The sequence below is a fragment of the Lutra lutra genome, chromosome 7 (genome assembly GCF_902655055.1).
Source record: "Lutra lutra chromosome 7, mLutLut1.2, whole genome shotgun sequence".
NCBI lineage: Eukaryota > Metazoa > Chordata > Mammalia > Carnivora > Mustelidae > Lutra > Lutra lutra.
In genome coordinates, this window is record NC_062284.1 from 120,972,623 (window position 1) to 120,998,409 (window position 25,787).

Here is a 25,787-nt window from a genome sequence, read left to right on the forward strand (position 1 = left end):
TAGTGGCATCTCCTGTTAAAGGTAAAGGTTGATTTGAGGTCTTTTTTTAATTTTTCTTTTTCAATTTCTATTTTTCCTTAGATCTGCATTTTTCCTTTGTGTTTGCCCTGAAGAGAATTTGTCTCCTGTACCTCTTCAGCTATACTTTCCTATTACTTCTAGTAAGGGAATTCTCTGATACCCATAGAAAACCTCAGTCTTAACACAGGCACTTCACCCGGGCTGTCAGATACATGCTTTTGCATGTTCTCTAACTAAAGCATGTGGTCCTAGTGAGTATTTCTGCTCCTCCCCCAGCTTTGTTTGTTTCTCCTCTTTACCTAGTGGCAGTCATTGCACCAATATCTCAAGGTAGTTACCTTTCTCCAGGCAAATTAGAGTTTGTGTTCTTTAGGGAAGAAAGTGGAGCTAAGTCTAGATAGAATTTCAGTAGTGGCGGGCTGTTCCACTTTCCAAAACAGCAATATCTGGGAAATTTTCCAGGATTCTCTCTCATCCTCCTTGTGAGCGCCTGTGGATTCATGGAAGGAAAGTGTGCCCAAGGATGTAAACCCTCCTATATACATCTGTGGCTTCCAGGGGCTTCAGACTCTTGCACTGATATAATTAGTTAATTGTAATTTGTTATGGTTTTAGCAATTCATTAAAGCATTTTAGCTTCATACCAGCTTATGTGTTGCCCCTCAGCCTCTGCTCCAACTAAACAAATTCTTGGTTCCCATTTCTCCCTGCAAATGCCAATCTCTTTCTAGGTGTAAAAGTGTCTATTTTCTGGATGAGCTAAACTTTCTGAGGGGTCCAACAAAAGTTGGTCATTTGAGTTGGTCTAGTGTTGTAAGTTTGAATGCTCTTTGCAGCTCTCCTTATTTCTGAGCTGAAACTGGTATACAGTGTATTTTAATTAACTCATTCTTAGTCAAATATTTAGCAGCATCTAGACAGCACATCTAGGTCTACCTGATGCAGCACATGCAATGATCTACCTGACAATCAGAATTATTCCTTTATGCCCTGAATGTAGATATCTTGTTATTTGGAGTTGTGCAATCAAAAATCAACCCTATTTTATTTGAAAGCAGTTATGTTAATTTGGCTTATGAATTTTACAGAAGGAAAAGTAACTCATTGACATTGGTGTTTCCATAGTGTTTTTCTGGTGCGTTGTATTGTTCCTGTGACACAGTGTTTGTGCATCTACAACCCCCTTCAGGCAGAGTCTTTGAGAGAAGGCGTGATGTCTCATCTACCATTGTTTTCCTATTGCCAACACAATATCTGGTACAGAGTGGGAACTCAATAAACACTTGTTTAATGCTGCTCGATATCTCTGGATCTCGCACAGTGAGTTGATGCACTTTCTGAGAGTTCTTTGATTTCCCAGACAGCTATATCTCAAGAGCTGACCAAAGTCTTCTTCCAATTGTTTGGCTTGTATTAGACAATAAAAAGCACACAATTCAGATATGCTCTGAGAAAGCCTGGGGCATGTGCCAACCTGATATGTGGGGTTTTGAGGAGCCTTATTTCTTAGATGGGGAACCAGAAGCCACTAGACGATCTCCAGATTTAACTACTGTGTCCTGTAGTTGCAGTATTTTTAATGCTAAATGAAAAATAGCACTTTAATTTGAACTCTTTAAGGCAAGAAGAGGCTTACATTAAGGGAACAAGTATACGCAGACATGGAGGAGATGGAGGAACAGTGACTGCCTTCATTACGAGTGTGCAGTTCAGCAGAAATGATGCTCTGGGTGAATCTTAAATAGTCTGGCAAAGTGAAATCCCCTCAGCTCATCTGTGAAGTCAGTGAATATGGTAATCTGTGTGTGACAGAAGCCTCCACAGCTGCTTCTCGGCAGTGCAATCTGACGGGGGGATTTGTTTTTGTTATAAGGTTCACTGGACTCTCCATAAGGCATGAAAGAGAAAAGTTTGACCCTCATTTGCAACAAGTAACTCTTTAGATGCCGATTTCTGCTGCTTTAGGGTCTTGATTTATGTGCGAGGAATAGGTAGTGGGGTTTGACTGGAAGAATAAAATTGATTATCACCTGGCCCTCTGGTCTCCCCACCTTCTTCCTTTCACCACTGCCTCTGCCCATATCATATATTCACAATACACTTAAGTTGCTCATTTCAACATCTCTGTAGAGGATTTAAGGATGCTGACTTGGCAGGTCAGATCCCATGTATCTTGTTGCTGGTCCTACATTGCTGTTGTACCAAAAGAGGTAGGAGGGTGTCGTAGAAAGAGAAGACAGACCAAGAGCTTTAAAGCCAGCTAAGGCTGGGTTCAAATCTGGACTCTGCTATTTTCTAGTTTCATGATCTTGGTCAAGTGATACAGTCTTTCTGACTCTCAGTCTCATATCTATAATGTAGGGATAGAAGCACTAAACTCATAGAATTCTTAAGAGGATAAAATAATGTGTGTACGATGTGTGATGAGGATAAAAATTTTGTGTAATGTATTTGGTTCCAAAAAAAAGGGGGATTTAATAGATGGTAGTCATTATTACTAATATCACTATTGCTTATTTTTATCCCTGGCTCATGAATTTGCTTTTAGCTGTTTTCCAATGCCCTTACCCATAGACTCAGCCACACATGTCGAACTCCTCCTCCTGGTCAAATCCTTCATTTGGCAAGGTCCCTTAACTTATAGATGTGTGGAGTCTTGCTTGGTCCTTTCTTATAGCCTGAGCCCGTGACAGGCTTTGACTCCTAACCCATGTTGCAGACCCTCCCTGCAGGAGGATTAGACAGCTCTATCTCCTTGAGTGCATATGTGGCCATGTGATTTACCTGGACCAGTGAAATATAAGCAAAAGTGATGTGTCACTGCCAGGCAGAGCCTTTAACCTGTGGGTGATCATTTTTTTCCATCTCTCCAGTGACAGAGGCACATAGGGATGGATCTTCTCAAGGCTTGGGTCCTTGAGAAGCTGTGATGAACAGGGCCTGGTGACCATGATAGAAGGAATGTGAGTAAGAAGTAACTTTTCTGTTGTAAGCCAAGAGGTTTTTGATTTGTTACTGCAGCATAACCTGGCCCATCCTAAGTGCTTTGAGCCTTATCCTTCAATTCTAGCTCCAGTTAGATGTCTCTATAACTGCCCGCAGCTCCATCAATCTGTGTGGATCTTTGGTCCCTGTCAAGTTGTTCTGCCCATCCAATGGCTGTCAGAGGGTGTATAAGGCCACAAGCCAATGCTTCTGCTCAATCTGTCTTTTCTTCCCACTTATTGTACTCTAAATCTAGCCTGCTAAAACCTGTTCCAAACATCAAACTGAATTGCACACAGGTATAAAGAAAGATGGGGCTGTGAAGGGTGGCTCTGGGATTCTTCAATTCTTCTACTCTCCCTGCATTTCCTGTCTCTGATTCTTTTGGCCTGCTGCTCAAACTTGACATGCACTGCAGTTCCCCACAGACAGGCTGGGGCTACAAATAGGTAGGCTGGTCCTGGGGCTGCTAGACAGAGGCTGCATTACTAGTCTTGGGCCACTTGTCCTCCTTACAACTATACAGCTCATGGTGAGCAAGGCCTGTGTCTGTCTGTCCTTGTCTGCCTCTGGAGCTGTCTGTCTGTTTTCCTCACCAGTGCAGGTCCCCTCATCTCCATATGTATCCTTAATCATGCTTCCAGGTCCCAGCACTATGGTCGGGAGACCTGAGCCAGTGCTGTCCTACTGGTTAGGTTCTGTGTGGTCTGCCTTGCATCTCTGGATGCCACATTGAACTTCTGTCCTGTCCCTGAATGCCTCCTTGGCATTTTCCCTGGACTCAGGATCCTTCCAGGGTAAAGCCCACTTCCCTTTGTAGTCTCAAGGATTATAACCAGGACTCAGAGCTGAACTCTTTGGCCTGAGCCCCGTCACTTTGATTTCAATTAATTATTATTGGCTACAAAGAACAGAAACCATCTTCAATAAAAGGGGTTTACTGTGAAGCTAAACAAGTTCTTGGAACTAGAAAAGGAAGGTCATTGGAAACCAAGGGAACTCTTAGGACCAGCTATGTTCTTGGTATCAGCCTCTCATGACCCTCATGGTTTCTGTGATAGGATCTCGATGTTTCAGCCACCGATTGTTGTAGAACAAAATACTGCAAAGTGAATTGGTCTGAAACAGTGAGAATATCTTATCTCTCATGATTCTGTGGATTGGCCAGGTACTTCTTCTGCTTTAAGTAGTGTCAGCTAGTGCCCTGGGTTGGCTGGAATTTCCAAAACGTACCCCCCCTTCTTGAATGGCAGTTAGTGCTGGCTGGGACTAATGGCCAGGCCTTTGGTTCTTCTCTGTGTGCTACTGCTTTTTATCTTAAATGGTTATCCATATGCCATTTCATGGGGTACCTTCATTAGCTGCTACCTGAGCTAGGGAGCCTCCCAGGACTTGACTTACATCTATTGCAGTGTGAGTGCTCCAAGAGGGACAAGGAGCCAGGATTTCTGCTTTCAGTACCTGCCTTTTTGTCGTTGATTGCCTGAGCAGACAGGTGCTGTTCCACATTTTACCTCCGCTGGGTCAATTACAGTGATTTCAAAGGACATAAATGTGTCTGACAAGTCTCATTGGAAAGAAAATTCCTTCAGATTAACAATAAATTGATCTGATTACACAATCCTGGGATCATTCAGAAGAAAAACGCAAGGCTAAAGTGGAGTGGCAATCTTTATTCATATCAATCTGTGAGAAAATGGAGTGTAAGGAAAGCTCGAGGCAAGGAATGAAGAAATGTCTGCTCTCTGATGGCCAAAAAAATACCTGCATCTCAATGATGCTACTACTCAGATGTGCAGGACAGGTATTTAGAAACTATCAAGAGAATTACAGATTACTTTTTGTAATGAGGCAAAGGTCTCAAAATCTTAATATTTGGAACATGATGGGCCATGGCTTTGCCCTTTTGTTAGCGACTATCGCATTATTTTTAGACAATTTTGTGATCCTGGTGAAGATCTACAGAATGGTAACCTACTCTGCCTGTGACCTACAGTAGGCTTGACATGCATGTTAGTCACACCACCTAGCAATGATGGGGAGAGACTAATTGATTGGTCTAAGAGAGACAGATTTTACTTAATGACAGGGTAGCTGTTGCTTTTGATGGATCACCTCTGTGGTAAAGACTTATCTGACTCTCCCAAGCAAAATGACTCCTTCCTTCCTCTCTTCTCTCATAGTGCCTGGATACACATCTGTTAAAAGACTTCTCAAATCTGTTCAATCAAATATTTATTCAGTCCTTATTAGATGTCATGTTCTGTGCTAAAGGGCAGCAGCAGTGCGTTAATTCACCATCCCTATCTTACTGTATTACTTCAAATCCTTACCAGCTCTTTCTTGGACTGTAGTACATGGGAATATAATCCTCGTTCCCAAGAAATTTATAGTCTGTTAAGAGAGTGCCATAGATGTTGTTGATTAAAAACCAAGCCAGCATTACTTCTACTCTTCTTTGCTGGAAGGGACCTCATTTTGTTTTGTTGGGTCCTCCTCCACCCCATGACTTAGGCAAGATCCCAATCAGTCCAAACCCATCATGGCCAATGAGTGATTGTTTTGGGGGGGGGTCATGTGATGCAACACTTGTCAACATAAAGGGGAGTTGTCAGCAGAGCCCTCTAGGAAAGATTTCTTCATGGGTACAAAGAGACACAGAAATGCAGGATATTTTCATTTGTAGGTTTGATGCCTGGGAATGCTATATTCACTTATTCCTTGAAAGGAGAGCTTGCCTTCAGACGAACCAACAGGATAGCAAAAAGGTGGGAAGAACCTGGGTTCATGATGCTATCTTTCAGTTGTTCAAATAACCCAAACTAGAGGTATTCTACAATAGATATCTGTGATGATACTTATGCTAGTTACTGGCTGAATGCTTACTTTCTGATGAAGGATGGAACGGATAAAGGGTAAATCTCCTGTAACAATTAAAGCAGAATATGAGAAACCCAAAAAGAGAGATACAAAGTGCTTTAAGAATTCAGGAGAAGGAGGTAGTACAATTCACTGAGACAAGGGGAGACAATAAGAAAAATCAGACTTACAGTGCAGTCACAGGCAGCACAGTGCATACACAGGCAGCGCATTTAGATCATAGGTGGTTTTGGATATGTGTCTGACTTACAGAAAATTTTAAGCCAGATGTAAAAAAAAAAAAAAAATAGAGTCTTTCTTACAAAAGTCAGTATTTATTTTTGCATACTTTGCTCCATTGCCCACCTAGCAATACAGGCTGGGATTGGGGACTGGTGGTCCCAATCAGTGGGACTGCACTATTCTTGATGCCTGCCGTCCTTGCCCCCTGCCTAGTCCTGTTGGTGTTTGATTGCTGTCTCTATGAAGGGAGAACCATTTACTGCAGAAGAAGCTATTATATTTGCTATTACTGACATTTAGAGTAAAATTTATCAGAATAATAGTGAAATAAGCCAGGAGATGTGGGATAGGAAAAAAAAAAAAAGAGTATATCTCTTTTCCTTCCTTTGTCCCTTCCTTCCTTCCTTCTTTCCTTCCTTCCTTCCCTCCCTTACTTCTTCCTTCCTTCCTTCCTTCCTTCCTTCGTTCTTCCCTTCCTCCTTCTCCTCTCTTCTCTTCTCTTTTCTTCTCTTCTCTTCTCTTCCCCTCCCCACCCCTCCCTTTCCTTCTCTTCCCTTCCCTTCCCTTCCCTTCTCTTCTCCCTTCCCTTCCTTACCCTTCCCCTCCCTTCCTTCTTCCCTTACCCCTTCTTTCCTCCCTCCCTCCCTTCCTTCCTTCCTTCCCTCTCTCTCTTTCTCTTTCTCTCTTTCTTTCAGATTATGATGGTAAAATAGGGGAGTGGACTCATCTGAAGTCATTTAAATGTTAGAAAGAGATCCATTTGACCTTAAGCCTGTTTCTAAGCAGAAGGATCGAGTTCATTGCGTGTTGAGTACAATGAGACTTTTTAATAAAATGATTGATGCCCATGGAGTCTGCTATAACACTTTGTCTTCAGGATCCCTAAGGTACTATATACCCTAGTGTTTTATTTTCCTAAGCACTTTGAGTATGAGGACATATTATGGGCTGCAGGATCCTGTCATTATATTTAATATACTCTTGGATTTACCTACTAAGGTAGAGGACTGATTAAGATAAATATAGACAATGATATAATCCTGGAAGGAATTTCTTTTGCAAAAGAATTTGACAAGAAGATCTCCTTTTTATTTGGACAATAAAATATATCAATTTCTCAAGACTGTCATGTTTGGCCAGTTCATCTGGTAAGAAAATGGAAAAAGGGAGACATCCATCAATTTTATAATCTGTAGTCTATCATTCTGACCAAATCAGGAAGAAGGGTACATGGAGAACTTATTTGCAAAGAAAAGTTATTTTCAAAACGTCTGGAGTAGGGAAACAAATTCCATCAGATCAATTTCAACAATATATGCAGATAAGATTTTACTCTTGAGAAGTCTTCATTTGCCCTCATTAGCTGTCACACTTTTACCACTAGCCAGCAATAGCATATTAGAATTAGTAATGTGGCTTTTAAAAACACAACCGTGATGTAATTAGCATATTAGTATAAGCCTAATGATGTTAAAATGGAAAAGCTAGTGATGTGCTTTAAAAAAAAATCTAAGAAATTATCTAAATGAAATTGGCTTCCTTCCGTTCTCTCTGCTTGTTCTTCAGGTTAACAAGTTGAATGAAGAGTTAGTAGTGCTGCAGATGGGAATGCCTGCAAAAACATGAAACAGATCTTGAATTGTTTAACAAATGAAGTCCAGAGAGAACAATGGGAATGGAAGGGGAGTGTATGTATGGAAGAACAGCAGCCTGGCTTTAGCACTATTCAGAAACACTGAATATTTTGTTGAAAGTTTCACTTGGGATACCACTTTAGCTACAGATAGCTCGAAGAATCAAAAAGCTTTTTCTAAAATTGAGATATAGGTGTGAAAACCAAAGGAAAGATTCCATGCACAATGAAATTCCTCTAAATGGCTGTCAGGATTCTCATGACAGAATACTTACAGTTTTGAAGTCATTATTATTTTTCACAAATAAAAGTTAAAATGGTAAAATAATACATCATTTTCCAAATAAGACTGTCCTGGCAAATTTAAGGCCTAACCTAGGCTTTGATGGACAGCAGTAGGTATCCAAAAGAAAGCAATCTGGAGCATGGCGCCAGAGTGCTGGTCTTGTCTCCCAAGTCCCTCTTATTAAAAGTGACCCTAAGTGTTTTACTTAACTTTTGGGTGGCTCAGTTTTCTCTTTGGTAAAATTAAGCTGTTAATAGTACCCCATGGGTTATTTGGAAGAATAAATGTAATGACACATATAAATGCTTAACACTGTTCATGACCTGTTCATGTATTCAGCAGTCAACACACAGGAAGTGCTTATTAAATATCAGATATTATTGTAAAGATATCTTATATTTGTAGTGTTTGACTGACTTACGTATTTTGAGACTATTACAAAATCTGGGAAACATCTATACCTCTAAAGATATTGCATAGAAAGGGCTTAGGAATTCTCTGTTGGATAAATATATACATATATGAGTTGGTCAATTTTAGCTTTCTGGCTCTGTGTGTTGACATAAGAAAGATAGGTAAATTGATGTAAAAGTTGAAGAATGCCATTTCATAGTAAAAATTAAATAACACTTAGATGTCATTTTGCAATCAGGAATACCATTAAGTCCCTTTGGATTTTACGCATCACAGAAAAATCTATAGACATTTGAAGAAAGGTATATTTGTGCAGAAGGCATTTTTTTATCCAGTGAAGGATATTCGTTAAGAGTTGTGAGCTCCCTATCAGTGGTTGACTAGGTGGGTGATACCACATACCTGATACCTAACTTCTGGGGGCTTCCTCACTCATAAAATGAACATATTAGTAAGACCCACCACATAGGCTTGTGGTAAAGATTAAATGATATGATGCAGCTATATCATTAGCACACTTCCAGATACACAAGAGCATGAGGTCAATAATATTATGACAGACAATGCGTGGTGTGTTATAGAATAACTCATGTGAGTTCTGCCAGCTTGTGTGAGCTCTCAACCTCCAGGTTGGGAGCATGTGGAAGGAGCCAGCATGGAATGTTTTGGGTTTGAGTCCTTGCTGTTCTTTTGCTTGCCAGCCACACAGACCTCACACGCCAGGGAGGTTTACCAGTAAGCTATTTCTGAGTAACAAACCATCCCAAAAATTAATGGCTAAAAGGAACAAACATTTAATTATTTCTCACACTTTTAAGTGTTGCTTTATTGTTTTCTCTGGTTTGGGCCAGCTTGGCTGAGGTTCAGTGCCTTAGGACAGCCTCACTCACATGTCTGTGGCCTCAGGTAGGACAACTGGCCATTTGGAATGGCAGAGACATCCCTCTACATGGTTTCCAAACCTCTAGGAGGTCAGTCCAGGATTATTCACATAGTTTTGGAAGGAGTCCCAGAAAGAAGGGAAAAGCCCAGTCTGCAAGAGCTTTTATAGCTTCTGCTCACTTCACATTTGCTAATGTTCCATCAGCTAAGGAAGATCCCATGGCCAAACCCAGATTCCAGTGGCACAGAAATAGACTCCATTTATGGACCAGAGCTGCTGCAAGGTAGAATACAAAGAGGGATGGGAAATATTTGTGGAAATTTTGTTTCTTATTACAAAAAGAAATTTAATTTCAGGATTTTCCAAGCTTATTCACTTGCATTTAAGTTGAGCTTCAAATCTTTGATAACTTGTTGACTTTCAAGGACATTTGGAATCTCTTCTGAAATGGGTATTCAACTCAATTCCAATGTGGGACCATAAATTCCTCATTACCTTCCCCACATTTTGAAGATGGGTTCTCAACATGGTAAAATGCAATAGTTATTTTTCAAATGTATGCAAATAAATTTGAGACAAGCAAAAGAATGGATAGTATATTGACTACTATATTCCTTTTTGTATTTTAGTTTATACTTGTCAATACATTAGTACTTCCACCTTGTAGTATCCAAATCCATGTTTGTTTCATGTTTACTAGTTGTCTCTCTGCGATCGGAGTGCCAGCCTGTGGTAGATGACATTATGGCACCAGGCCTTCACCTCTCCTGCATCCATAATGTTGCCATGGCCTCATTGCAAGCAGAGTCAATTTCTCTGCTCTTTGATTTTGGGCTTGGCCATGTGGTTTGCTTTGGCTAAAGGCATGTGGTTAGAAGTGACAGTATGTCAGCCCAAGACTAGGGGACTAGGATTTAAGATGTATATAGACTTGTTCTCTTGAGTCTCTGCCATTGCATAAGAACATGTTCTGTGAGCTTTCTGGTTTGAGGTGAATGAGGTACCTGTACAGCAAAGCCACCCAGGTGACCCACAGACCTGGAAGGGGAAGTAGAGCTTCTCTAAAAAGCCTGAAGTGGGCGGACTCAGCCAAGCTTGACCTTGAGCAGCCTATCCTTAGTGGACTGAAGACATGTGACCCATGATAAATGATTGCTATTTTAAACCACCATGCTGGTGCGCCTGGGTGGCTCAGTGGGTTAAAGCCTCTGCCTTCGTCTCAGGTCATGATCTCAGAGTCCTGGGATCAAGCCCCGCATCGGGCTTTCTGCTCAGCAGGGAGTCTGCTTCCTCCTCTCTCTCTCTGCCTGCTTCTCTGCCTACTTGTGCTCTCTGTCAAATAAATGAATAAAATCTTAAAAAAAAATAAATAAACTACCATTCTTAGGGTGGTTCCATATGCAGCAGAAAGAAAGCACAAGTCCCTGGAAGGTAGGTTACTATCCATGACGTTTTGATGGATACACAATAGGGAGACGAGATACATTTATCTGTTGGTTAAAGCCTGCACATTGCATTAGCTTTCTGTTGTTGTCATAGCAAACAACAGCAAATTTAATGGCTGAGAACAACACAGATTTGTTGCCTCATTGTTCTATAGGTTAGAAGTTTGACCTAATTTCCACTGGGCTAAAATCAAGGCATTAACAGGGCCATGTTCCTTTCTGGAGGTTCTAGAGCTGAATCCATTTCCTTGCATTTTCCAGCTAATGGCTGCCTCCATTCCTTGGCTCAAGAACCTCCTCTTTCATCTTTGTTGTGGGCTCAATTATGTCCCCCACACCCCCAATTTGTATGTTGAAGTCCCAGTTCCTAGTACCTTTAAATGTAACCACAATTGGCAATAAGGTCTTTGAAGAGATGGTTATGTTAAAATGGGGCTGTTATGGAGGGCCCTGATCCAGTACGACTGCTGTCCTTCTAAGAAGAGGGAGAAAGGTCAAGGATGCATGTGTACAGAGAAATGGCCACCTGATGACCCAGAGAGCACGAAGCCCTGCAGGCCAAGGAAAGAAACCACACCCACTGACTCCTTGATCTTGGACTTCCAGGCTCTCTAATTTGAGGACACCAATTTCTGCTGTTTAAGTCTCCTAGTCTGTGGTGCTTTGTGTGGCAGCCTGAGCAAATTCAAACGATCTTTGAGATTAGCAGTGTGCCTCTCTCTGACCATTTTTTCCTTATCCCTTCTTTACAGCCAAGAAAAATTGTCTGCTTTAGGAGAACTCACAGGATTAGATTAGGCCTACCCAGATAATCCAGGATAATCTTCCCATCCAAGGGACCTAACCCTAATAGTATCTACAAAGTCCCTTTGCAGCCACATCCCAGGTTCCAGGGTTAGGATGTGAGCATTTTGGGAGTGAAGGGGCATAATTCTACTGACAAGAGACATAAGAGGTAGTCCTGAGATTCTATGAATTCATAGTCCAACCAATAATGAATGAAGTATTAATGTTGTCATTTTGAGAGACTAGTGTCACAAGAACAATCATTTAGTAGAGATGATTTATTTTTTTCCTTGCATTTTCTCATTTCCCAATTCTAGGGTCTACATGTTAACTCACATTTACCTTGCTCCTTAGTTTCTAGCAGAATGCCTGAGGATTTAGTCCCTCCACATTTCTGCCATTAAAGAACCTTCCACACTAACATTTTTTTTTGAAACTTGCCTGTTTTTACAAGATTCCCTCTAGCTCTTTCTGTCTGTTGAACTCTGCCTCTCTACTGAGAAATTATTAACAAAAACCATCCACTGCGATAGAATTTCTTCCAAATTATAAGTATGCTCCATGGAAAAACCTCTGTGAATCTTTTTCTTTGGAAAGCTTCATGCTGCCATTGGAAAACTGGGGAATGAATTGCATGGCATACTTGGTTTTTTTTTCATGACCTGGGTCTCAGAAGCTCTATTAAAAGTCTATTAAGTACCTTATCAGCTTCCGTTGGAGCCACAGATGAGGACTTCGTGTTGGAATTCATTTTCCACTCACACCAACTATACTCTCAGAAGTGTGCTGTGCTGAATTTTTGTATTTGCATTCGATAGCTTGGGCCAGCTGGTAAGCACTTTCTACTATAAATTAAGTGTCATGTGCATCTTTAAATTTAGATATTTAAACACATACCAAATACTATGCTGGAAAGATGCAAAGAAATACCAGACAGGAACTGCATCTTTGGCAGATTCACAATTGCACATTTGGCCATCAGTGAAACCCCTCTACCCACAGTAGGGCCTGGGGGGGTTGGGGGGTGCAGTGGGTGGTAGTCAGTGGATTACAACTCTTTTCTCTCTGGTCAGAAACCAACTTGCCTCTTCTTATGACAACCTCTCACTCTTAAACACCTTAACATTCAGCTTTTGTATTCCGGAATAATTTCCCCAACACACAGTGACAGTTGCTTTCCAAGTGATGAACACATCCCTGAATCCATTCTGACCTCTTCTGATGTTTCTGCTAGGACTTCAGCTGGTGCTCTGCCATTACGGCAGGAGCTGAACCCAGTGTCCTGGGTGGCGTGTGGCAGTGTGTGATCTAAGGCACGTAAGTCAGGGACTGGAAGTCTACAGGGGCTTTCTCTTGTGTTGTTCAGCTTAAGCAGAAGGAGAGGAATGAGGACTTAATGTGTCATGGGTTTCATGCTAGAAACATTTGGATTTACATTCTGTTATTTCAGCTGTCAAGTTCCTGCAGTGGATAAAGATGTTTGCAGTTACTCCATGAGACGTCTCTGTGCAGGATCAGATTTTTTTTGTGGATTAGAGAAAACGGCAGTGACAGAAATTCAGCAAATATTTTTATCACCCTAACTGGATGTCGACAATCAGTAAGAGGTAGAGGAGGAGTCCTGCACACAAATTTTGCCTGTTTCTAAACACTCTGTTTTGCACTGTTTGGCAGCTCATGGATAGGACAAGAAAAGGAAGTTAATTCCTTTCTCTCCTGGTGTTGTGCCCCAGGAGAAAAATCTCCTTCTATAAGGAGATTTTAAAATTATAAAATTTAAATTTTGTATTATTTATCTTTTTTATAATTTAGATTATAAAAATCTCTGCCTAAACACATGAGGACTTGTCAGCTGTTGGATCAGAAATATGTTTTTTCATAATTAGATTTTATTTATTTATTTATTTAAATGTATTTATTATTATTATTATTATTATTATTATTGGGGCAGAGGAACAAAGGGAAAGGGAGAGAGAGAATCCTAAGTAGGCTCCACCTCTAGCAAAGAACCCAACTTGGGCTTGATCTCACAATCCTGAGATCATGACCTGAGCCAAAATGAAGACTCAGAGACTTAACCGACTGAACCACCAAGGCACCTCACATAATTAGATTTTAAAACCAAAATTTAAAAGCATTATTTTCTGCAGATGATCAGTATGCTGTTCAGGCTACTACTGAGGACTCTTACATTAAAGAGAATATTAAGAGTTGTGGTAGTTGCACCTATGGTCCCACTTTTCATCCTTCTCTGGATATATCTCTTTTGCCATGTGAGTTTGCCTTTCCCATCCTTGGAGAGGCAGAGGCGGTTTCTCTGTCCCATGTGATTTGCTTCAGCCAGGAGAATGAGGCAGGGGTGATGGTGTGGCATTTCTGAGCTGAGGCCTCCCAAAGCATTTGCATGTTTGTTCTTTCCTTCTGTCCCTGTGTTGCCATGTGGAACCTCCAGCCTCCCTATAGATGTGTGAGTCAACGCCTGGAGACACAGGAGTGAGAGGAGTGAGAGAAGCTGAGCCCCCACACAGGTCAGCAGACTCCCCAGTGATCTCCAGACACAGGAGACAGAATAGTGAATTTATTGTTTTAAATCCTGTTTTGTACTTTATTAGGCAACATGTTTATGGCAACAGCTCATTGACACTAGAGTGTTAACAATTAACAAACATTCGATAGATAGTTGCAAAATGAATGAATGAACAAAACCACATGCAGAATATTTCTTTGCGTATATTTTACACAAATGTGTATGTAGACAAAAGCAAAATAATACACAAACACACACCACAATGTTTATTTTCACCTGTCTGCAGGTAGACCCTTCGTGTTTTAGCTCTCCCAGTTCTCCATTAAAAGGTGGTTTGAGATTAATTGGCTGGTTGCCAAGCTTACTCAGTGTGAGAGGCAAGTCTTCCTCATACCATGGCTGTCCAGTTTTGTTGTCCCACTGAGTGATTTCAATAACTGTGTAATTCATTGTTCATTTATTTTGGTCATTCACCAACTAGCTTTACCAAGCTACTATGTAAAATAAGTAGTTTGCAGAGAAAAGGACAGTAATATATTGAGATGCCTTTCCCCACAGAAAGGAAATACATGAAATTTTTCAAGTTTCCTTGTTGCTATTGCCACTTTAAAAAAACACAATGTCTATTATAGGCAATGTTAAAACTGTGCTGCAGAAAATGATCAGAAAAATTTTCTTCCGCATTAGCACTGTAATTGCACTTAAGGAGAATATAGAAGGATTAATTAATTTCACTGCTCAATGGGAGTTTGATTCTGGCTTTAAAAGCTAAAATTGGAAGTAAAACCCTGAGTTGATAATGGCATTTGAGTTTTCTAATCAATTACTGTCTCTTAACCTATTCAGCACAGTGGTTCCAAAGAATGAAAAGAGAAGACATACCTTCTAGAAGTGAAATGAAATGATAGTTGATAAGTTACTATAACCAAGCATCTTATTCCTAAAACATTTTAAGTTTTTAAAAAATTTATTTTAAAGTGCTCAAAGCTTTTTAATATATATCATATTATAATTAAATATTATACATATATATTATATTATGTATCTTTTTGTGTATTAGGTATATTATGTGTATATGTGTAACATATATCTGTGTATGCATGTATATATATAATTTATATATATAACATATATATTTGTGGGCCAGTTTTTGGTCATCAGACTGAATATAATTTCTAACTTGGTACAAATTACAATTCCCAGTGAGTGTTTAGAAAGCCCCAAGACTGTGGTTTTGAGATTAGCTAGGATGTGGCCTGATGATCTTTACTCCCACTAAGACAGTGGGAACAACTAGTGAACCACTAGCTCCTCCCCTATGTGCATATTTTTAATAGAAAAAAAAGCATGACAAGGGAACTAGAATTTGAGGAGAACATGCCCTGGGCCATTAAACAATTGCCCATTGGAGCTTCTAGGATTTAACAGAAAAAAAAGTTTGAAGTATTGTTCATGCCAACCAAGTTTCAGACTTTCTTCCTCCAGGTCCTTGTAAGATTCTAAGTGCCTTATTATGTAAGACCCAAAATAATCTGGGTTTCCTATCAATGACAGAGTTATTTTATGCATAACTATATCTTTGTTAAATCTATAAAAATAGCAATATCAGAAAACTATATCTTATTGGAGCTATATCTTAGGGGAACATCAGGGATAGGAAAATTTTCTTAGTCTTGATCTGACATATGTACCTGTAACTGCTGTCTTCAGTTGGAGGGTTGGTAGAGGAAAAAATTCAAGTCATCATTGATAGAATGACCTCATTGATTGCATGACTGATTTGACCAATAACAGAATGATTTGATCAACAAATAGATATGTAAATAATTTTATTTTTAGGAACGTTTTGAATGCTAAGAACTATTCCAAAAACTGCTTATGAATGTATGTTGTTTACCTGGTGAATTTAGGACAATTTTAACAAAACACAAACTTGTATAGTGATAGTGCATATTTTGAGGGCTTTAAAAATAATCTTTCTTATGTGATTATTTAGGTGACTTTTCCCTTTATTTATAGGATGCTTGTATGTATATCTGAATGTTATATGCACATCTGTATGTGTGCATGTGTGTATGTGTTGGGAAATATGAGTAAGAATTTAACCCATTTCGTTTTCAAAAAACACTGCAGAGACAAACTCATTTCAAATTTTAGATTTCTAACATAAATACATTTTATAGACAATATATTGCTTTTAGGGAGTAGAATGGATAATCTTCTTTGGGGATTACTTATTGATTTTCTTTAGTTTTTAACAATATACAGTATTGCTATTGCTTACTTTTAAGCAAATCTAAATCAATAGTAGGTTATACAAGCACACGGTGGATATATATATTAGAAGAAGCAGAATCCAGAACACACGCCATAGTCATAATGAGAACTTGTAGAAATGCTCACTTCAGATGATCCTTCTTAATCGTTGCAGCAGAGATGTGAAGAAACAGAATGAGCCTACATTTCATCCTTAAGACTCAATTCCTTGGATAACTTATTTGTACTCCAACTTTCAAGTGGGTTAACCTAAAAGTGACTGTATTTTTACCTGTGTTTTATAATGGATAAGGGTCATGGTCAAATTTTAAGATGGAGAATTAGTAACTTTAATTATGAATCCTGACTCTGATATTGACTGGTTTCTTTTTGAAGGTTATTTGATCTAACTTTTGAAGTTAAAAATAGAAACATGCATATTTTTATCCACATTATGATATATAATCTATGTCAAATAAGACAAAAATGCCTTGGGAACATGATATAGATTGGAACAAAAATGTCTACTATTTAAGTGCTTTTAGAGTATTTTTACTGATTTGGACAGAAATAGAACAGTTCCTAATGAACAGAAATATGCGACCATATTTGCTGGCTTTTCTTCCCTTTTATGTTTATGTGCATTTCATTTCTTTAAAGTCCTGTGAGACTCTGATCTTCACTCTCCTCAATGACTTCTATGCACTGTAAAGGATGCTCTTTGTGAAGTATGAAATTCATGGCTTATCTATGTAAAAAGTGAAAATGAAAGTGTTATATATCCTTAATGTTGGTTTAATTTTTAAGTGATGAAATACAGATTCTGTCTACAAGTGGTACGTCTTTTTGTGCATTTCACACTCGTTACCTTTATGCTACAGCAAAGTGCGCAGAACGTGTATTAGTTTTTCTAATGAAAGAAAAAATGAATCTCAGCGATAGTAAGCCCAAAACCTGTATGATTCTTAGGTCTCTGGCAAAGTTTACGGATGGTGTTAGGATTCCTAATTTTGTCTGCTTTCCACCATCACACATTTATTTGGCAGCTAACGAAAATCTGTGTCAGTGGTGATCTTTTATAAAGGTGACTAGGCTGAAGTCCTAATCAACCAGTTGAGGGAGCAGACATGAGATAGACATATAAACAGATAACAAGGGTGCCTGGCTGGCTCAGTCATTAAGCGTCTGCCTTTGGCTCATCGGGAAGCCTGCTTCTCCCTCTCCCACTCCCCTTACTTGTGTCCCCTCTCTCGCTGTCTCTCTCTTTCTCTCTCTCTGTCAATTAAATAAATAAATAAAATCTTAAAAAAAACCTGTATGAATGAATGCAGTAGACACATAAACTAAGTGTTGGTAGAATTGGGGAAAACTTTACTGAAAGAGTGATTTTTGAGGGGGGTTCTCGGGGAACTCCAGAAGATGGAAACAAACCTTGACTTTTTTCTCCCCTGTCCATACATCCAAACTATCAACATATCCTTCAACTCTGTCCCTCGAGTATGTATGAAATCCAAGCCTTTCTCTCCACCTCAAGTCTGCTACTCTAGTCCAGGGCATCATGAATTCTGCCCCGACAGCTTCCAGACTGCTCTCCAGCACTTACCCTGGTCATTGTCCTGTGGTTGTTAGTGATGGCTGTGGCAACAACACTGTGAATGAGGCCACCCACTCCATGGCATCTTTTGGTGACTTTCCACCACTCTTAGGATAAGGTTCAACCTTCATCGTGCTTACAAGCCCTGCACAATTTGTCTCTGATGCTTTTACATCCTCATGCATCACCATGTTCTTCCTAGCTTGTTCTCCTGCCAAATTCCTTTTATGGATTCTCCCAAAGGCTGAGACCAAATGTGATGGTCGATTTTATGTGTCAACATGAATGGGCCACAGGGTGTACATATTTCGTTAAATATTATTTTGGATGTTTCTGTGAGAGTATTTTCTAGATGAGATTAACAATTGAATTGGTAGACTTTGAGTAGGACAGTACCTTCCAGGATGTGGTGGGCCTCATATAATCAGTCGAAGGCCTTAAGAGAACAAAATCTGACTTCCTGTGGACAAGAAAGAATCCTGTCAGCATACTGCCTTCAGAGCTGAGTTGCAACACTGACTCCTTCCTGGATTACCAGCCTGCTGGCCTACTCTGCTGATTGTGGGCTCACTAAGCCTCCACAATTGTGTGAGCCAATAATTAAAATCTCTCTCTATATATTTCTTTCTCTTTTTATATATAGATTATAGACATAGACAAAGATAAGATTTGGATATGTATTGGTAGACACATATGTACACACACACACACACACACACACACATACACACACTCTGTTTTGTTTCTGCTTGTCTGAGAACTTTTACACATACCTCAAAGCCTTTGTGTGGTTCTCATCCCGGGAAACCCTTGTATCAAACTCATTCTCATCATCCAGGTTTCAGCTTAAAATGCCTTTATGCAGAAGTATTTTCCCTGCCTCTTTAATCACAGGATTTTTTTTTTAAACATTCACCTTATAACAACCTTTGCTTTTGCTTCCTAGTATATGTGATAATTTGTAGTTATTTATTTATTTGTGTAATTAGGTCTTTCCTACTTGTATTTTACATGATAGCACTGTTTCTCAACCTCTTTATCATCATCCATAAGGACCCTTTGTAGACATTTTTTCTCTAATCACCTGCCACCACAAATATATTATCCCTTTGTATGTACTATATGTATACACAGAGAAAGGGTTTTTTTGTCCCTAATGACCAATTTTCAGCTGCTAGGGGCTGATCTCGCTGGTGCTGGGAAGTATGTGGTACAATGTAAGCCCCACAGTAGGCCATTGCTTTTCCCTTTCTCCCCAGTATCAGGGGGTGCCCTGATACTGCAGCATAGTAAGCACTCAATAAAGAAGCCTTGAGTAAACTGAATAAAGGAATTGGCTGCCTGGGAAGAGCATCCAGGAACCAGCACCCTTGGGTGCTGCTTCTATATTTACCACCTGTGGACTCAGACAAATCTCTTTACCCTCATCTCCTCATTTTAAAAGTGGGAAAAGTATCAGCTCCTAAATCACGGTACACTCTGAGGGTGAGACAAGAAAACCCATGCAAAGAGCTGAGTGGAATGCCTAATGTAGTCAGTGCTAAATAATATGCAAAGAAAAATAGTTACCTTTGCCAGGTGGTATGTGTGTGTGATGTCAGGAAAAGCTCCAGTTGAGAAGAATGCTATGATCCACACAATCTCTACCATATTTCCCCTAATTTAGAGCTGACATTATTCAGTCAATAGCCCTAAGTAAATACCTGAATTTCCCAAAATGAGTTGCTTAGGATGCATACCTGTTCTGAATAGTTCTTCTTTTTTTTTTTAAATATTATTTTTGAGAGAGAGGGAGAGTGTGTGTGCACCAGCAGGAGGGGAAGAGGGAGAGAAAATCTCAAGCAGACTCCATGCTGAGCCCATCTCGGGGCTCACTCTCAGGATCCTGAGATCATGATCTGAGCCAAAACCAAGAGTTTGATGCTCAGCTGACTGCCCCACCCTGGTGCCCCTCTTCTGAATATTTCTTATGGGGGAGAAATCAATGTGCTAGAGACTAAGGGGGCAGTTCAGTGAGATGTGGAAGGAATTCTGATCACTGATCCCCAGAAAGTCACTCAAAGGTGCTCATTCTCAGTTTTCCCTTCTGAAAAATAGTGATGGTAGTGGTTTCTGTCTTCCTGATTTATTTTGAGGCTTAAAGAAGAAGGAAATTAAGGTCTCTTTGTAAAAGTAAAGTATGTTTGTGTTTTTGAGAACAAGACTACTCCTTATCTGGTTGCTTGGTATGTACCAGCTTTGTGCTAACCTGATGGAGAAGCATTTGTTTAATTAATCTTCATAATATCCTGTCAGGAAGATGTTATCATTTTATACGTGAGGAAACTAAGGCTGGGGAAAATTTAGTTACTTGCTCACAACCACATTGCCAGCAAAGGATAGAATCAATATTCTTCCCTGGAGAGAGGTTCATGCCAGGGTCCACCTTGAAAATCACTATGATTTACGAATCACTACGATTCTAACAATCACTGAGATGTTACAGGCATTTTGCTAACTGCTTTACCTTCATTTTGAAATTTAACTCACATAGCAATTTTATGATTTGGGTGTTCTTAGTAATTTCTGTATAACAGATGAAGAAATTGAGACAAATGTGATAATTTTATGTGTCAACTTGACTAGATGATTGGGTGCCCTGACATTCTGTCAAACATTCTTTTGGGAGTTTCCTGAAGGGAGGGTATTTTTGGATGAGATTAACATTTAAATAGGTGGACCTAACAAAGCAAATCTCTGCTTCCCAAGGTGGGCCTTGTCCAATCAGCTGATGGTTTGACGAGAGCAAAAAGGCCAACCCTCCCTAGAGTGAGATGAAATTCCTCTTGCATGACTGCTTTCATACTGAGACATAAACTTTTTCCTGCCTTTAGACGTGAACTGAAACATCAGGTCTTTCTGAGTGTGAAGCCTCTGGGTTTCCTTTGTGTCTCTGGGTCTCATGTCTTCAGACCAGGACTGGAGGCACACCATCTGTCCTTCCGGATCTTGCGCTTGCTGACTCACCCTGCAGTTCTGAGTCTGGTCAGCCTCCATCACTGCATCAGCCAATTCCTTATAATAAATCATTTTTGTATATGGAAATTTCTCTCTCTCACTCTCTGTGTACACACACACACACACACACACACACACATATAAATAAAATATATATAAGAATAAAAATCAGATGAAGATAAGAAAGAGGAAAATAATTCTGATTCCCTAAAGAAATATATTTCTCTTTTATATAACACCCTAAATAATAAAAAATTAGGTCATGTGTCTAGTATAATATGTATATGCGTGTGTGTGTGTGTGTGTGCATACCCATGCATACACAGACTTACATATATGGGCACATATGTATATATAGAACATCATTATGTGTGATTACATATACATATATATACACACACATGCACACATAGATTGGTCTATATAAAAACACATTTGTATTTATATGTATGTATATAACAAAAATACAATGTTTTCCAAATTTTTACTCTTCTTTTACATATATTAAAACAGGACTGATATACTTGGCAAACAAAGATGGCAAGTCTAGTTACATGATATTTATGTTTTATCTCATTCCCTGTAAGGGGAAAGTCAGCTGGTTACTGCTTCTTTTCAGTGTGTGCTCTCAGAGAGCTCATCCTTTGAAATAAAGAAAAAAAAAAAAAAAACCAACCCACAGTCAGACAAGTTTGGCATTAATGGCAAGGAGATAGTGCTATGCTCATGCATTACCTTGTTTACAGGAGCTCCAGCACTAGATTTTATCTGTCAAGAAAGCAAAGATGCAAAGAGAAAAAATGGTTCACTATCAAACTGAGAAGTTCAAATCAGTAGTGTTGTATCATGGAATAACTGGCCCTTCAATGTGTTGTCAGAAGAATGCTTTAACTTGTTAATACTGTCAACCTCCTTGACAATGGCCATCTTTCTTCTCATTTGAATAAAAGATTATTTGCTCACTATCATAGTTTCTCCAACAGCTTTTAACTAGATAATGTAATTACATATTCCCCATAAAATTAAAAATGGAGAACTGTCAGGGTTTCAGTGGTGCACCTCTAAAAGTAAATTCTTGGGCGCCTGGGTGGCTCAGTGGGTTAAGCCGCTGCCTTCGGCTCAGGTCATGATCTCAGGGTCCTGGGATTCAGCCCCGCATCGGGCTCTCTGCTCAGCAGAGAGCTCGCTTCCTCCTCTCTCTCTGCCTGCCTCTCTGCCTACTTGTGATCTCTCTCTGTCAAATAAATAAATAAAATCTTTAAAAAAAATAAATAAAAGTAAATTCTTCTTCTTTGCCCTTGTTCTCTTTCTTTCTCTCTTTTCCTTCCTCCCCCTCCTCTCTCCCTCCCTTCCTCCCTCCCTCCCTCCCTTCTTTCCTTCCTTCTTTCCTTCCTTCCCTTCCTTTCCCTTCCCTTCCCCTCCCTCCCCTTCCCTCCCTTCCCCTCCATTTTCCTTTCCTTTCCTTTCCTTTCCTTTCCTTTCCTTTCCTTTCCTTTCCTTTCCTCTCCTCTCCTCTCCTCTCCTCTCCTCTCCTCTCCTCCACATTAATGATGCCTGACAATCCTTTAGAATCCCTAAAGCTTGGCTCTAAGATAGTAAGTCTTATCTAAAATGCAAGAGGAAATAGAATGATGATGGGGAGAAAAAAGATCAATTCCCCAGACATGCAGTGACATGTTGGCATGAAGTTGGTGCAGGTAATCTGAGATCTTCAGCAGGCACAGCTGCAGATTTCTTCCTACCGGGTGGAGCAAGATTAGCGTCTGTCTACCTCCCTGGCAAGCCTGGCACCTAGTCCTCTTTGGCTGTAGTCCTACTTGGTTACAAAGAACATTTATAAAAATGGTAAATGTTGCCTTAAATTTTGCACTATGAATTTTTACTCTTGCTTATTTTCACTTTTTTTTTTTTTTTTTTAGAAAGAATACATGCATGTGACAGGGGGATGGACAGAGGGAGAGGAAGGGGACAGAGAATCTTAAGTAGGCTCCACACCCAAGGCAGAGCCCAGCTTGGGGCTCAATCTCATGTCCCTGAGATCATGACCTTAGCTGATATCAAAAGTCAGATACTTAACCAACTGAGGCACCCTGGTGCCCCTGTCTTTTTCTAAATGAGCACTGGCCTTCAGTACCTCCATCAGTCTCTACTCAGTCCATTCTTGAGGTTGAGATGAAAAGTAATAGTTCTTTCAAAACTACTAGAGAATTCCTGATTCCTACTTCTCTTGGCTGTGGGGTGCCTGGGTGGCTCAGTGGGTTAAAGCCTCTGCCTTCGGCTCAAGTCATGATCCCAGGGTCCTGGGATCAAGCCCCTCATCAGGCTTTCTGTTCAGCGGGGAGCCTGCTTCCCTTCCTCTCTCTCTGCCTGCCTCTCTGACTACTTGTGATCTCTGTCTCTCAAATAAATAAATAAAATCTTTTAAAAAAAAATCTTTAAAAAAAAAAAACAAAAAACAACCTACTTCTCTTGGCTGTTTTCAATATCTGTCTTAAGGGACATTCTCAGACCATTCTATTCTCTTACTAGTGCTGGTTAGACCTCAGATTTCAATTGACAATGCCAGAATAGTGAAAGAAAGGTAGACATCAATTGGCAATTGTATTAAGTCTAAAATTATATGCTAGACATGCATACGCACATTATACACATGCACATATAAGGCAGGTGTGTGTTCAGTTGAGCACTATGTAACAGACACCGTACTAAGCGCCTATTCAATGGATTCTAAGAGGGGAAGTTAATGAGTTAACATCTGAAAAGCACTTTGTGTGATACCTAGCCACGTAGTGCTTATTACTGTTACAGAGCAGGAAATGAAAACCTTAAGAGGTTAAATAACTTGTCATAGCTGGTGGCTGTGTCACACAGCTATTAATTGTTCAGATCCAGATATTTTGACTCTATCACATTTATTCTACAATAAGATGTTTATTATACTTTGAGAAAAACAAGCACACTCCTAAGCATACATCAATAGTGGGTGTGGGGGCTCTTTTAAGTAATTATACTAATATATTCATTCTAGATCTACATTTATACATTTTCTTTTTTTTTAATATTTTATTTATTTATTTGACAGAGAGAGAGAGAGAGAGAGAGATCACAAGTAGGCAGAGAGGCAGGCAGAGAGAGAGGGGGAAAGCAGGCTCCCCGCTGAGCAGAGAGCCCCATGTGGGGCTCGATCCCAGGACCCTGAGATCATGACCCGAGCCGAAGGCAGAGGCTTAACCCACTGAGCCACCCAGGCGCCCCTACATTTATACATTTTCTAATTTAATTGTTGGTTAGCCAGTGATCAGGTTTAGGAGAAGTAGATAGATAGTCCCTGATGGATCTGTCAGTTGGGCCTGTAGTAATCTTTGTGAAATGGAACACAGGGTGATTTGATTAATTTGAACTGAAGCTTAGGAGATAGGTTCAAATAAGGGACACAGAGGAAAGAAAAAGTGGTGAAGGAACAAAGGAACAACATGGTGAGGTGGGATCTTTTTTTTTTTTTAAGCTTCAGAGGTAGAATTTAATGATTCACCAGTTGCACATAACACCCAGTGTTCATTAATTACATCTAGTGTCCTCCTTAATGCCCATCACCCAATTATCCCTTTCTCCTACCCACCTCTCCTCCAGCAACCCTCAGTTGGTTCCCTACAGTTAAGAGTCTCTTACGGTTTGCCTCCCTCTCTGTCTGTATGTTATTCTATTTTTCCTTCCCTTCCCCAATGTTCATCTGATTTGTTTCTTAAATTTCACATATGAGTAAAATCATATGGTATTGGTCTTTCTATCACTGACTTATTTAGCTTAGCATACCCTCTAGTTCCATCCACATCATTCCAAATGGCAAGATTTCATTCTTTTTGATGGTTGAATAATATTCCATTGTGTATATAAACCACATCTTTTTTATTCATTCATCTGTCAATTGATATCTGGACTCTTTCCATATTTTGGGTATTGTGGACATTGTTGCTATAAACATTGGGTACATGTGACCCTTTGAATCACGGTATTCTTTGGATAAATACCTGGTAGTGTTGTTGTTGGGTTGTAGGGTAGCTCTATTTTCAACTTTCTGAGGAACTTCCATACTGTTTTCCAGGGTGGCTGCAGCAGTTTGCGTTCTGAGGTGGGACCTGGTAGTGCTTAAGAGCATGTGTGCCATCTTGCATCAGACTGGTAAAGTTCAAATCCTACCTCTGCCACTTTCTAGCTTTGTGATCTTTGTCATCTTATTCAACCTCTGGGCTTTGGTTTCCTTACCTATAGAATGAAGAGAATGATAACATTTACCTCATAGGTTTATTAGAAAGATTCAGTGAGTTCCTAGATATAGAGCACTTGCCTGATGCACAGTAGACATCAATTTAATGATAACATATGCTGTTGATGTTTCCATTATATGTATTTGTGAAGTTTTAGAATATATTGTGGGGGAGGGTTAGCATCAAATCACCATGTAAAATGTGTGTGATGATATAGTAGCTTTTGATTTTAAGGGGGTACATAAATGGGGCTGGGCAATGGGAATGGAAAACCAGCCAGCTGAAAATGAAACATCATTAGCTACATGCATGTCTGGGAAGGGTGTCTGTGCAGTCATGAACTCAGGAGCTGCTCCAGCTGAAAAGCACAGAGAAAGAAGTGATGCTCCAGGGCACCAGGACTGTGAGTGACCAAAGGTCCTGGTACCCATCCACAGGGAAGGAAATCACACTTGCCAACATCCTCTCTCTTGAGACAGTCTTACAAGGAGCACTAATGCTTATCTAGGAGTTGTCACATACCTAAGATTTGCTCTCAAAACACCCTTGGGTCTATTGGTATTTAGAGATAGAATCTTGCATCTTAACTCTGA